Here is a 12,602-nt window from a genome sequence, read left to right as displayed (position 1 = left end):
GCGAGAATGAATCGATCACCTTTGACTGAAGGGGGAAAAATAGGACCGACAATGTCCATACCCCATGTCTCGAACGGCCAAGACGTGGTTGACGTGTGTAAACGCTCTGGTGGTTGGTGCATATAATTTGCATGTATTTGACAAGCATGACACTCTCGGGCGTATTCGATTGCGTCACGAACCATTGTTGGCTAAAAATATCCTATTCTCCTGATGCGATCATACAGTTTGGGACCGGGCTGATGCGCACCACATTCTCCTTCGTGTGCTTCCTTAAGAACTTCTTCTGCTTCTTTGTTCGAAAGGCATCGGAGTAACAAACCATCGTATCCTCGATGGTATAATGTATGGGTCTTGGTGTTGTAGAAGAATCTTGGTGCTCTTCGGCGAATTGATTCCCTTTCTTTTACGTCTTCTGGCAAAATACCATATTGGACGTAGTCAATGATAGGAAAACGCCAATCTCGGGACTCAGACCCAATTTGAGTTGAATTCACCTCCTTGGCGTTTATGTTTCTATCATCTTCTTCTTCAATATCCATATCGTATATGGGTATGCAGTGTTGATGCGTCCTTACTGTGACTAATAGTTCAGTTTCGAGTGCATCCGCATAAGCGTTCTGGAGGCGAGGGATGTATTCGATAAAGAATTCTTCAAAAGAATCTGCCATTTTGATGGCCTCCTGGTGGTACGGGATCAGGTCTTGGTTCTTGACTTCATACTCTCCACATACTTGGTTGACTATCAATTGAGAATCCCCAAAAGCTTCGAGATATTCGACCCCCAGCTCCTTGGAGAAACTGAGTCTAATGAGAAGCGCGTTGTACTCAGCTACGTTATTGGAACATGGACCAGTCAATGAATAAGCCCGAGGCATCACATGCTTCCCCGGGAAAATTAAGACAACTCCAACTCCGGAGGAGACTTTAGGACATCCGGGGGTTATTGCCCTATTAACTACCCTCGAAGCACCATCAAAGTATAATTGCCATACTTGTTGGTGCGATGTAGTGTTAACCTCGTGGGTTTCGTCCGGCAAGTCATCATATACTTCTGCCGTATCCGTTGTCGGGTTTGCCGCCAAAAGATCACAAATCGCTTGTCCTTTGATTGACTTCTGCTGCTTGAAGTGCAAATCATATTGGACAAGAGAAGGGCCCACTTCGCTAACCGCCAATTCATAGAGGCCGGTTGCGTCATAAATACCCGTACTGGATTAACGTTAGAAATGACGTAAATCGTCTGTCCAACCAGGTAATGCCGCATCTTTTGCACTGCGAATACCAATGCGAGACATTCTTTCTCAATCAGCGGATATCGAGACTCGGCGCCTACCAAGGTCCGACTTAGGTAATAGACTGCATGTTCGTGACCATTATCATCATCTTGTGCTAATAAAGCACTTATCGAGTGGTTCATCGCCTTGAGATAAATCAAGAACGATCTACCTGATTTTGGTGCAACGAGAACAAGAGGATTCGTCAGATATGTTTTGATATCTTCGAATGCTTTTTGGCAGGCGTCGTCCCAAATAAATGACACCCCTTTCTTGTTTAGCTTAGAGAATGGTTGACACTTTCCAGAAAGATTCGAGATGAACCGTCGGATGTAAGCTAAACGCCCTTGCAATCCTCTGAGTTCTCTTAGATTTCTAGGAGGTTGCAGTTCATGTATCGCCTTCACCTTATCAGGATCGATATGTATACATTTAGTGGTGACGACGAATCCAAGGAATTTTCCGCTGGACATTCCAAGGAAGGATTTAGTGGGGTTCATCTTCAATTGATGACTCCGCATGAGATCGAACATCGTCTTCAAGTCCTTGATGTGATCTTCTTTGTTGCGGCTTTTTACAACTAAATCATCAACGTAGCATTCGACTGTTTTCCTGAGATGTTCTTGGAAAATCTTAGTCATTGCTCGCTGGTACGTGGCGCCTGGACATGCCGCATTCAGGTCCCTGAAGTCGATGCATATCCTGATCTTGCCATTTTTCTTCATGACTGGGACAATATTAGCTAGCCAGTCTGGATGTTGCTCCTCTCGGATAAATCCTAATTCGATCAATTTCTTAACCTCTGCCTCGATGGCTTCCATAATCTGCGGACGAAACCGTCTTTGCTGTTGTTTGACAGGTTTGGCATCCGACTTGATATCGAGGCGGTGCATTGCCACATTGGGGTCGAGCCCTAGCATATCTTCATAGTTCCAAGCGAAGACGTCAATATATTCCCTGATGAGAGCAACTAATTCCTCCTTCTCATTTGGGGGAAGACTATCGCTGATGAATATAGGCTTTGGGTTAGCCTCGTCACCCATGTTAACTTGGACTATTTTATCTTCAGTGGGGGGCTCTCTCTGTTCGAACCTATCACCATATTTCATGTTCAGGTGATGAACCCACGGGTCTTCCCATGTTGGCATTTGATCATCATCCTCCATTGTGGACGGATCAGCTGTAGCCATGTTCGCCATTAGGGCTTTGAATGCTTTCCCCAGACTTGTATCGGAATCCCATCCCGAGGAATCTAACGGATATCCATCTTTGTATTGCCCAGATAATTGGTTATTGATTAACCAGCAACATTCGTCTTCTGAAGAAGATTCATACCCTAACCCTCGTCTGTATTTATAATAATCGTCGGTTTCTATTTTGGTACATATGTCGCTTTGGCTGGAATACAAGGACCTCGATCGAAGTATAAACCTTCTCCAAGTGTGAAATCATATCCCTGTTTTTCCACGAGCTTGCGCGCTTCCGGACTATACTTAGATAAATGCCGACCAGGTTTGTCATTGTTCTCGTCTTCCCTTAAGAAATGATCTGGTAATGGAGAGCTTTTTCCTTTACCGTAAATCACTTCTTTTTCACCTCCTTTTTTGGTCGGGATGACCAGGGTCGTTCCGAAAGAATGCTGGAGGTGTTCCTTTGCTATATAGGATGATCGGAGCGGCATATATAAATCGGGATTATCGTACAATTCTTTTATCACATCATCAAGAGACAGGGAGTACTCTAAATCGTTATTTATTTCATTATTGGCAAGTTGCCAGTTACAACTGCCATCTGACGATTGATCATCGTCAAGGTTGATTACAAAGGGTACAATGTCATTTAAAACATAACCTCCATTGTAATCAAATCCGGCTTCGGTATCAGCTTCTTCTCCGCTGTCCGTGCCATGGGCCGATGATTCAGTATCAGATTCATTACCATAAAGGAGAGAATCAGTGAAATAATTCTCATACCCTTTGAATGGTTGCTTATCCGCGACCACCGTCCTAACCTTATTATCAGTGTCGACATATTTCAAACACTGATGGAGAGTGGAGGGGATTATAACGTTACTAGGAAATGCATCAAGCGAAGCGGCATAATACTCACAGTAGAACCCGGATCCACTTGGATTCGGTTGACTTTGCTGGAGCCAATGTACCCAACGAAATATAGGGGTCGATCATGGTTCAAATTCTTCGTCTGCATATCCTCTTTGGTGAAGGTAATGCAGGGAAGGTTCTTAGCCGCTATATTGCAGTGCTGAATTGACAGTTCTGGCTCTTCAAGTGCCGGCTTGATCCGAGTAAGGAACACTTCTGAATTGGCCAAGGCTTCTTGCAAGGCTTCCCTGGTTTCTTTGGACAACTGTAGCAACTCATACAATGTTATCCGTGCTGGAATGTTAGCTAGTTGAGCCATAATATCGAAGACGTGTGGAGTGTTCGAGCTTTCCGGTTTATCTCTTCCAATCGGACGATTGAAACGAGACTGCTTCGGATTTTGAACTTCCTGGGGCCTCTTTTCTTTCTGTTTATCAACCGGCTGTCGTCGAGCTTCTTCAACCGATCTAGGAGTCGTAATCACACCCAGCTCCGTGAGAGTTTTGGCTAGTCCCCATTTAGTCACCCCCTGCTCAGCTAACTGATCACTAGGTGATGGGTAGTTGATGTGATACTCATTTCCGCTTCTAGTGGCAAAGACTTCTTGTTCTTCTTCGGAGAGCGGGAAGGTAGGAGCTTCATTACCATCCTCTTCGAAGATCGCGGAGGTAGCATTGCAGGACTTGCCTTTACCCTTTCTGGTCGAGGAAGTTGTCCACTGATCGTCTTCAATTAGATCGGGATGAACCCAGAGGATTTCGCCGTTTGGGGCTGTGTGTGGCACAAGTCCTTTTTGGCGCTGTCCATGTGGGTCGTCGTTCACTATCTTCATTCCTACTTTGGTGATGCGCTCTGGTTTAAACCATGTTGTGGGCACCGATCCAAAGCTGATTGATACTGCATTTGCTCCGACATTCTTGGACGGCTTCGGGGTTATGACGCCTACATCAATTAACGCCTGGATTTTATCCTTGAGGTGGTAGCATGACTTTGTAGGGTGATGGACCGCTCTGTGGTATGCGCAATACTTCGGATCCGTCACTTTACTAGCCCTTTCTTGATCCACGATCGACGGCAGCTGGATTTTATTATTCTCCAACAGGTACTTAAAGATACTGGGAACTTCGTCATCTTTGAAAGAGTACACTTTAGGAAACCTCGGCTCTGAAGATTTCTGCTTCTGAGGCCGTTGTTGCCATTGCGACCGAGATTGTTATGGTGCTTGTTGCTGCGACTGTTGCTGAGGTTGCAATTGGAAAGTTTGATTAGAATCAACTGCATTAGCATGTGCCTTACCTTTCCCTCGTGGGACGAAATTCTGCTGTGGAGCATTCGTCGCCTGTTGGCCTCTTTCCGCCTTCTTCCTTCTGAGGAATCGTTTGGCTTGCTCTCCTCGGACCTTCAAATCCTTTCATGTCTTGGACGGTGCTGTCCCCATTGCTTCCAACACGTCCAATGCGAGGTTGTTGTGGCAAGTCTGAAGAATGAACTCCTCGGTGATCGGGTCCCGACAGTTCATCGCCTTGTTCCGGAACCTTTTAACGAAGGTATCAACCAATTCCCCGTCTTTTTGTTTTTCGTCAAACAACGACCCGATGGATATCTCGATGTCGTCGTCGAAGAAGTTAGCGAGGAACTTAGTCTCCATGTCGTCCCAGCTATTCACGCTTCCTGGCTTGAGAAGACGATACCAATCGAAGGCGGCTCCACGAAGAGTGCCAACGAAGGACCGTACCATCAGAGGTTCATTACCAGAGATAACCCCCAGATGTGATTTGAAGTAAATCAAATGCTGAGTGGGTGAACCCATCCCATTAAACGGCATGAAGTTAATTAGATTGAACTTCGCCGGATATGGGATCGATTCTCATTCTCTTGGCATGGACAAGGAATGCCCGTCTTCTTCATCTCTTGAGCGGAAATCAACGTATTGATTTTGCTCTCGAGGTTTTTAATCTTCAAGCTTTCACCTGAGTCTTCGCTAGCATTCTCGTTACCACCCCCTGTATTGACGGGAGGATTATTGGCGTTATGAGCTTCATTCGGACCTGTGTCCTCATCTTCCAGATTAACCTGGTTACGACGACTTGGCTCGCCTTGCCGGTTCGTCAATGCTTTGATTTGTTGGTCATGCATTTTTCTCATGTTCTGCATGGCCATCTGCATTTCGAACCTGAAGCTCTCCTGTTGATAGCCATGGCCTCTTCAAGCATCTTGGCCACTTGTTCCGCACTTATCATAAGTGCTTCGCAGGGTTGTCCCTCGCTAGATACCGTATTATCTGATACGACCGTAGAGCCGACATCCAATTCTTCATCTTCTAAAGGTAATCTTGTCCGAACCCTACCGTAAGTTCCTCGTTTGATGGCTCCAGACTGTAGACGGGTTATACGCCGGGATGCTTCCGGAATCGACTTGGGATTATCCCGTGTCGATGTCCCTTTGCTGGTCATATTAGTGGTGACCCTCGGAAATTCTCCGTCTTCAACCACCGCTCTCCTTCGTCGGAAACGCCTAGGCCTTGGTTTTGGCGTTTCGGTACTGAGTCTTTCGAAAACCGAAACTCTTTCAGGAACTGTCTTGATGCAGTTACACTCAGACAATACTGCCCGAATGAGTTTGGAACAGGGGCATTGAGTTTCTAGTTCTCGAGGACTCCTTTTCCTGGTTTTACTCGTACCCCCAGCACGATAGTACAACTCGTCGGTTTGGAGGTCAGAGTAACCTATCGTGTGTTGGCACGACTTCTCAGGTATAACGTTATCGTCATCAAACGATAATGTTTCCTTCTGAGGACGAACTGCCTTCTTTGGGCTTTCAAAAGTTACGTGCCTCGAAACATGCCTTTGTGAGCGTGAGTTCTCAGCGGGCTCCTGGACTTCAATGCGCAAATTGGTGCGCTTAGCTGCCCTGATTTCCTTGTCATGTTGAGTCGTTCGGGGCTTCTTCATCGGGCCCAAATGTTCTTGAACTGGCGTTTTGCATCGTCCATCAGGAAGCGGAGCGAGGCGCTCCAAAACTGACTTCTTTCTTCGGGATGATTCTGCGTGATCTCCCGGAGTAGCCATAGGAATTACTTGCGTTGAAGGTTGCAATGATTGTTCCTTAGCCTGAATCGCCGCTTCAGACTTCGGCCTCCAGCTGCAAAGGTTGCTCCTTAGCCTGAATCGCCGCTTCAAACTTCGGCCTCCAGACTTGGCGGGTTGGTGGCGGCTTTTTGGCCACTTCCTTCTGCAGTCTTCTGCGGGCTTCCTGGACTTGAGCCCGTGCTTGCGCTGACAGTACGCAGCGCTTGCGAATGCGCTCATCCAGTGTTGAGCGATTCCGTTTGACACGGACCCATTCATTCGTTGGCGGCTTGGAGGAGCTGCCATTCATTTGTTGTTGAGGTTGTTTGCCTCTCCTGTTCTTCAGATCCGTGTTGTAGCGGATTCCGTCCGTGGACTCCATCGCCTTGGCGAGTTGCCGCGCCACGCGTTGACGTCGCCTCTGGCGGGCTCTCTTTGAAAGAGTCACTACTCCTTCTACGGCGAAGGCGTTGGCAGGAACAGATTTAACCTGGTTGGAGGTCGGTGCAGCTTCACCCGATGTGACTTTGGCATCAGTTGGGGTGAGATCTTCGTTGGCATTTTGCACTTCTTCATACCAACGGACTTTTCTCCTAGAGGAGAACTTCTTGGGCTTGCGGGGGGAGGTGGATCCGGACGAGAATGAAAGATACTCCTCAAACTTTTGCTGGTCGAATTCATACTCGACCTCCTCCTCGACCGGGATTGAGATCCGCTGCTGCGATGCAACGATCTCGGCAGCGAGATCGGTGGCTCCCACTGTGGTCGCCAGATTGTTCGTGGGAAATATTATTGTTCGCGGGAAAAATTGTAGTTTTCATTGACGTCATTGCACACTCTTTGACAACTGTTTATCGGTTACAAAGATCCGGTCTTTTTATAAGATCCGGTTATAACGAAATCAACAAAAGAAAAAAAAATTACAACTTTCCTTTTATGTCGAATGAATCGCGAGCTCCTGTTTTGCGGTCACTCGCTTGTGTGGGTTCTTCGCCTACGCCGGGGTTAATTCGTGGACCACCGCGCGATCTTGATCAGGTCGGATCTACACAATATGATGGGTGCTATTTCACGAAGGAAATAACAGCCGGGGGTACTATTTCGCCAAGGAAATAATAGCCTTTAGTAATCGAAATCGACCAAGCGAAATCGATACTCTTCTCGGGATCAAAGGCCAAGCTTTGATCCGGAGGATAGTCGTGTAGATCTCAGATCTGATCTCTCTCTCTCGAACTCCTGCCTTATTTGGTCGTGGATGCTCGCTCAAGAACGCAGACTGGAAGTCCCGAGTATGAAATTTGAAAGGTCCGAGGTGAGTTTCAATCCGGCAGAGAGTTTCGGACTCCAAAAATTCCCAACCTTTGAAAAATGAGCCATCCCCTCTATTTATAGCTTCTACAAGCGATCTGGGCTCAATCTGGGCAGCAGTTCGGCGCAGGAGGGGTGGCTCGGCACCAGGTGGCTCGGCACCTTGGTGGCTCGGCCACCTTGGTGCTCGTGGTTGCCGAGCCAACTCGGTGGTCCGGCCGAGCCACCTCACCGACGCACCAGATGGTGGCTCGTGGTGGCACGAGTCCAACCTCGTGGCCGCCTGAGCGACCTCGGTGGCCGCCGGAGACACGCACAAGGTGCTTGGTGATGCCACAAGGTGGCTCGGCGAGCCACCCTTGGTGCTGGGCCAACCGAGATCTTTCCGGGGTGCTGTGTCGTCCGTTTCTGCGGTTTCACAATTTATCCAAGCTTCGTTGTTGATCTGGACTCTGATTTGTTGATCTGGACTCTGATTTAGCAGTCCGGATCCTGATTTGGCAGTAAATCCACTTCGGTGTTTAAACTCGTCGCCTCGTTAATCTGCTTCGTCGCGTCTCACTTAGCTTCGATATTGCGGTTTAACGATCACGCTTGGATACATCGCCCGATGGTTCGTTGGTTTGTCGAATCACCATGCCGAGCTATGTTAAGGGACCTATAAGCAGTTTTATACGCCTACAATTATTGGTCGACCGACCACGGTTCACCGGTCGACCGAAAGTACTGTAACGGTCATATTTCCAGACTCCGGGGTTTTGGGGATTTTATTGTTTTTTGTTGTTTTTCTTGGGTTTAGGACTTTTATTTGAGAGCCTATATATACCACTCAGTCCTCAACACTAAGAACTATCTAAGAAGAGTTTAAATCAAGTTTACAAGTGTTTAAAAAGGGTGTTTAAGTGGGATTTTCAAGTTTGTTTATGTGAAGAGGTTTTCACAAGAGGAGGAGATCATTTCTCTCGTGTTTGGGCTTCAATCTCAATCTCTCTCACTCTTGATTTTTAGGGAAGTTTTGCTAAACTCTATTTCTAGCTTTATATATATATTTATAGTTGATTATCTTTTTATTAAGCGAGATTTTAAATTGAGTTTAGTTTTATTATTTCTCTTTGATCACACACACCACCTATTGAGCTTTTAGTATTTCATACATTGTATAATTTGGTTGTGGTGAGTAATTCATTGAGAGTGAGCTTAATTGAGCTCTCATCTTGTTAGAGAATAAAAACTTTGTATTTATGCTTAATTATTGTGAGATCATATTGTAATACACAAGAACACCGAGAGGAGTGGTTGGTGAGAGACAGAGTCAATTCCGAGAGGAGTGACATTGGTAATAAAGCCTAGGGAGAGGTGGTAAATCCAAGCACTTGAGGAAGTTGACACGGGCTAGACTAACACTTAGATGGTGTATTGTGTGATTGCAATTATGTGAGTTATAAACATTTATCAGTGAGCGTTGAAAACCGATTGTGTAGTTATTTTTGAGTTAGTGGAGATTCTCCTCGAGGGTGAGGTGCAGAGACATAGGTCGAGAGTGACCGAACTCCGTGATCATTTGTCTGTGTTTGAGTTTGACATTAATGCACTTTTTCTCTTGTATATTTTTTTATCACATTTGTCTCATGTTTTTTATATCGCCCTTACATTAATTGTATATCTTTGCATATCACATTGTTAGGATAAATTAGTTAATAAGTTTTAATTTGGCATCAATATCGGATTAGATTAGCAATTACCCTATTCACCCCCTCTTGGGTACTTTCATGTACAACATTCACTTTCCTATGTTCATGGACAAAAGCCTTTGGATGTTGAACAAGGTTTTCATGACAAATAATAATATAGCAATTTAAAAGTAAGAGGGGAAAGTTCTTCTAACCTGCCACCCTTTGCGCTATCTACCAAAAGCTAGGCAACTAAAGCAGTAGCTTCATTAGGAACATGGTTGAGAAGTTTCCCATTTTCATTACTATGGATAACATAAATAACTCCACTCAATGGCAGCAACCCTGGGAGCTTAGCGCTAGAACAATCTCCATGAAGCTGCAAGTAGACATGCAAGAAGTAAGAAGGGAATAGCTCGAAACTTTTATTTTCTTTGAACAACAGAAGACATAAGGAAAAGTTTTTAGACTAGCTAGTACTTCGACGAACTCTAAGGCCATATGCTTCAGCGGTTCCTAGTATTGTGCTAACGTCATCCTCAACAAACACTCCAACGAGCTCCATGCTATTATCCTGGATTGCTTTTGAGATTTCCTTTGCGACAGACAGAGAATGCTTTGAGTGGGGCCAATGTATCATGCTGACAAGATTAGCACCCGCTTGAGCAGCGAGTTCTGTGTCCCTGGCAGAGGTGATCCCACACATTTTAACTTTAGGGCGGAAATTTTTGGGGTCTTTTGCACAGCTTTCTAGAGAACAAGATATACAAAAGGCCCCGATTTTCTTTAGACATCGTGAAATTCTTGATAAAAACTTGAGTCGAGCAATACGGAAGTCTAAATTATCTTGACCGGATAGATAACCTGATGAGTACAGTACATAAAGTTGATATTGCCCCACTAGTCTGTTGAATTCTTAACCAATTGCCAATTTGTTGATAGTATAACCAAGTATAATTTCTTATTCCAGAAGAGAAAAAAGAATTCACTGAAGCTAGAAAAATGCCCTAAAAAGTCGATTCTTGCCCAACCACTTCGACCCCTTCTTGATTCGTCGGAGCTCCTCTCCGGCAACCACGTGCTCATGGCGAGAGAATGCTTTGAGTGGGGCCAATGTATCATGCTGACAAGATTAGCACCCGCTTGAGCAGCGAGTTCTGTGTCCCTGGCAGAGGTGATCCCACACATTTTAACTTTAGGGCGGAAATTTTTGGGGTCTTTTGCACAGCTTTCTAGAGAACAAGATATACAAAAGGCCCCGATTTTCTTTAGACATCGTGAAATTCTTGATAAAAACTTGAGTCGAGCAATACGGAAGTCTAAATTATCTTGACCGGATAGATAACCTGATGAGTACAGTACATAAAGTTGATATTGCCCCACTAGTCTGTTGAATTCTTAACCAATTGCCAATTTGTTGATAGTATAACCAAGTATAATTTCTTATTCCAGAAGAGAAAAAAGAATTCACTGAAGCTAGAAAAATGCCCTAAAAAGTCGATTCTTGCCCAACCACTTCGACCCCTTCTTGATTCGTCGGAGCTCCTCTCCGGCAACCACGTGCTCATGGCGGACCACCACCCACCTCCTCCTCCTCATAAGTTCCTCCTTCCACATCAAAACCTCCAAATCCACCAAATCCTAAACCTTCTTCTTCGTAGAAATTAAAATCCACATCCCAAAATCAAATCCCCTTAAACCCCACCTCAAATCCCCTTCTTTCCTCAGCTCCCCTTCCACCTCTCTCTCCTCCCTCAAGCCAGACCCTAATTTCAGCTACCTCACCCTGTGTCCCAATCTTGGACCACCACGCTCAGCAGCCTCTTAGAGAAACTCAAGCTCTTCCTAATATTTATACAGGCCCTCGGCATAGTCGGCCTACTTAGAAATCCTACGCACAAACTTTGCTATCTAAAGGCCCAGGATTTGTTCGTCCTCATGCAGAGACAATGGAGAAATTTGCTCAAGTTCCCTGAGCATATGTTAATATTATCAATTCAAACAAAGCAAGTATGATGGCATTCAACTTTATGCATGTGGAGCTGCCTTAGGTAGAGGATTCATATTCTGATGTCTTAGTTATAAAATTTGCTGGCGGTGGGACATCCTTAGAAGAAAGTCAAACAAAAATTGGAACCTGGGGAATTTCTCAGCTTTTCACCCAACGACCCTCGAGTTACACTACGAGCTTCGTCTGCAACAATATTATAGTTTTTGTTGTTGAAGTTCCATCTTCTAGACTTTATACCAAGGAACGGAAGATGGAACTCTAACATTGTTGCTGACTCTCACGAAAAGAAGCACTTCACTGAGTCTGCCAAACTGCCACATAGACCAAAGTCCAGATGAAAGATTGCATGCTTGGGGGTGCATGGCATGTCAAAACATTAAGCATGTTTGAACTTAGGATATCTCTTCGGGATTACATTCAAAAGTCCAACAAGTTGTCAAAATATCTCCTGACTTTGACTCTAAAAGATTGAGAAATCCCCAAACGAGCGAGCTACTACAAAGATCAATAGGTCAGGATTGCATAAAAGGAGAACTTAGGGTCTATTAAATGATTGAACCTCTTCTAACTTGCAAACAACAAGAGTAACCATCAGATCAGAAGTGTTACCTGAAGCAGTGGCAACATCAGTTTTGCCTACCTCGCTGGCGACGATCATCGAAGGCAAGAAAGCTTGGAACTTCACAGGAGATAAAGATGGGAACTTGGAAATGCAGAGACCCCTTTGAGTCATTCTCAAAAGAAGAAGAAGATGGATCTTTTCGAAATAGCAATTGCTTATTTATAGGCGAAGAAGCCAATCAAGTGGCTGGGATCTGCTACACGAATCCCTGAGCACCGAACCACCAAAGGTGCTAGGAATGAGGTGACGTAATTAATTGCGTTTGTACTTAATGCTGATTAAGACGTGGCTTGAAGCGACGCATTAAATATCAAGAACTTAATGCCGATGACACGAAGCGACAGATCCATGTGGATCAATAGTTTGGGAACTGTAGAAGGTTGCCACCTCAGTTAACGAGATTTACTCTTATTCCTAAGTCCAAAGTGACAAAGGTCACTATCTCGATTGAGTTCAAATTTTAAGACTCAGTTGAGACTAGTTTGAACCTCGAAGGTCACTATCTCGATTGAGTTCGAATTTCAAGACCCAGTCGAGACTAATT

The 12,602-nt window shown here is 45.1% G+C and overlaps 1 pseudogene; it reads right to left on the bottom strand.

Moving 5' to 3' along the window:
• LOC109841650 overlaps positions 1-12,169 on the bottom strand; it is a 34,847-nt pseudogene extending 22,678 nt beyond the window's left edge.

This window comes from Asparagus officinalis, chromosome 5 (assembly GCF_001876935.1).
Source record: "Asparagus officinalis chromosome 5, Aspof.V1, whole genome shotgun sequence".
NCBI lineage: Eukaryota > Viridiplantae > Streptophyta > Magnoliopsida > Asparagales > Asparagaceae > Asparagus > Asparagus officinalis.
Note: the sequence above shows the minus strand (reverse complement) of the source record. Positions and strands in the feature narration are given on the sequence as shown.